Below are 2,500 nucleotides of genomic sequence, written 5' to 3'. Positions count from 1 at the left end.
TACAATAAATTTTAACAGTTCAGTTCGAGGGTGCTGGAGCGACTAAGTCTTCCGTGCCGGGCTTACAAAATTGTCGTATCTCCTTGTAAAGATAGTTCTTTCGGTCTAGAGTGAGGCCAGCTGGTCTGATTGTAGGCGGAAGGTGTGCTGGGGGAAGGACCTCCTGATTCTTTAACAACATAAACGGTCATTCTGGGCTTGTGACTAACTCCTTGCAGAAGACCATTCCCGGACTGTCCTTCGAAAATCTAAAGTGCTGATATTTTTTTATATTCGGGATCTTCTTGAAATAGGGTTCCAAGAAGGACGCCCAGTCATAAACAGGAACGAGTACTCTCCCGTCATGAGTTCCCACCAGTTGAGCTTTGTTAATGCCAACATTGCTTGAAGTTTCAACCATCCGCGCGATTTCATATAGAGACGAAACGTAGGTGACTTTGTAGGCTTTTTTGAGGATCCCGAAACAACAGTCGGGGCCAAATTTGGTGTGACCAGCCATAAGAAATGAATAAAGAATTGTATCGTGGAGGTGCATGAAAATTCTCCAAGCCAAGTACCACACAAAATAATTGTTTTTATTTTGTCCGGCACAGTTGTCAGCATTAAGGTGTGTGTTCGTCTCCCCAAGTCCGTGATGCTCAAAATAAAAATGAACATAACTGATTGTAGCATTTCCACCTTTTCCAGCCGAAGAAGCTTCATCGATTAGGAAATTGACCTGTTGCGGGATTGCCTCGCACATCACGCCAAAAATGCCACATTTCCGGGGAGTTTTAATGTAAATGGGCCCGGTTGCATGGGGGTTGCTGGGATAATGGACTTGCTGAGCGTAGTCAAACGAGTAGTGCATTGTTGTCTTTAGTGAACAGGCATTTCGATTGGCATGGTTTACGGCTTCATCGGCTTCCAATTCCTCTAGTGCTTTCTCTGTGTTCGTCCAAGAGTTTTTGTAGAATTCCCTTTCGGCTTGCGCACAGTTTATATGTTCCTGGTGGGCTCTGATGCATTCTGATTTCTCAACTTTTCTCAAGATTGGCGGCTCGTTGCAGTTTGTTAGTGTTTTGTTGACATGTCATACAGAGATCAGTCATTGGTTTTGAAATTACAACATTAGGGAAAAAGTTTCCCCATATTTCGAGAAATTTTGAGTAACTAACAACACGCTTGTTGCTTGCTTGACAGGCTGACTTGTACACGCGCCAAGCACCCATCTTGCTCTCACGTGATTGCAGAACTTTAACTTCATCGCTTTTAAACCCTGGTATCCTCCCGGGAAGGACAATGGCGTTTTCTTCGACATAGTTTGACATGAATGAATGCACATCCTCAATTGTTGACTGTGGTAGCGCATTTTCTGGGAGTCGCCTTGTGTTGCTGGAGGGAGAAACCGTGTTTCTCGTAATGCTCTTTTTAAGTCGACGAAATCGAGAGTAGCTGACGCCGTAAAAGCACAAAAACATGTCCTTGCAAATTGGTTTCGACTGGTAATAAAATGAGCAACGAGGACTCCTTTTACATCCAATGAACTCTGCTCGGGTGAATGCCTGGATACAGGTTAAAATCACAAGATCAAGCTCAGCACTCGACAAAATTATCAAGGCAGTTGTTAAATTAAACAACACTGTTTCTTCGGTAAACTGTACGGAACTGGACCGTTCTTTGGACCAAGAGTACAACCACAGCTATCTCGCAGAACTTTTTTCACTTTTTCCCCTACTTCCTCAAAATCTTCTCCTTCGTGTTCAATCTCGGCCATCACGTTGTGAATTAAAACTGAACTGCGCACTTCCAACATATTTCGCAATGTTATGTTGTCATAGAGATCTTTCGTTTGACAAAAGTACTGGGACTTGAGACCATTTTATTTGCATACTGTGCTAGTGATCCCTTTTGTTGGTTTTTCATAATAAATCAGTGGGTGCAATGAAAACATTATTTTAGCACTGAAACAGCGAATGATTTTACGAGCGACTTCTTTACTCAAGCTCTGCTGGACTCATTACTGCAATTAATAAAAATTTATTTTTGAATTCAGGTGATAGCCATGCAGCGAGATCACTATCGCACTTATTAACTCGCTCTTTCTATTTAAAGCGTTTACATGACTTGAAACTTCATGCTTTGTCTTTGCCCTCTACCTTTTGTTGCCAGGATTGATCTATTTTTGTCAGTTGTTCCTCAAAGATAATTTTATATAACTTTTTAGGGTAGCAGTTCCTAGAATACATTCGTAATCATCTCAATGCTTTGGCCGGCGTGGCGGAAGAAATCGCGGCAAGTGTTTGGCTTTTATTCAGTTTATTCTCACACTTGTCTTTATGAAGATAATGCTGGCTAGAACCAAGTTTTCTTTCTGATGTTACTGGACAAAGAGTAATATTCGCAATTAAGAGGCAGCATCACATGACACAAGTAAGTTACTACGAGTGGTATTTGAGTGCTCCGATCCAAAAGCACTGTAACAGTTACGGTCCTTCTAACGGCTAAAAGAACTAACGAA

The 2,500-nt window shown here is 41.9% G+C and overlaps 1 pseudogene; it reads right to left on the bottom strand.

Moving 5' to 3' along the window:
• Nucleotides 1–19: 19 nt before the first annotated feature.
• Nucleotides 20–1,756, bottom strand: LOC138055357 (uncharacterized; annotated as a pseudogene).
• Between the last annotated feature and the right edge of the window lie 744 nt (nt 1,757–2,500).

This window comes from Montipora capricornis, chromosome 7 (assembly GCF_036669925.1).
Source record: "Montipora capricornis isolate CH-2021 chromosome 7, ASM3666992v2, whole genome shotgun sequence".
Lineage (NCBI taxonomy): Eukaryota > Metazoa > Cnidaria > Anthozoa > Scleractinia > Acroporidae > Montipora > Montipora capricornis.
The sequence above is the reverse complement of the archived record's forward strand: the minus strand, read 5'-3'. Positions and strand labels throughout refer to the sequence as shown.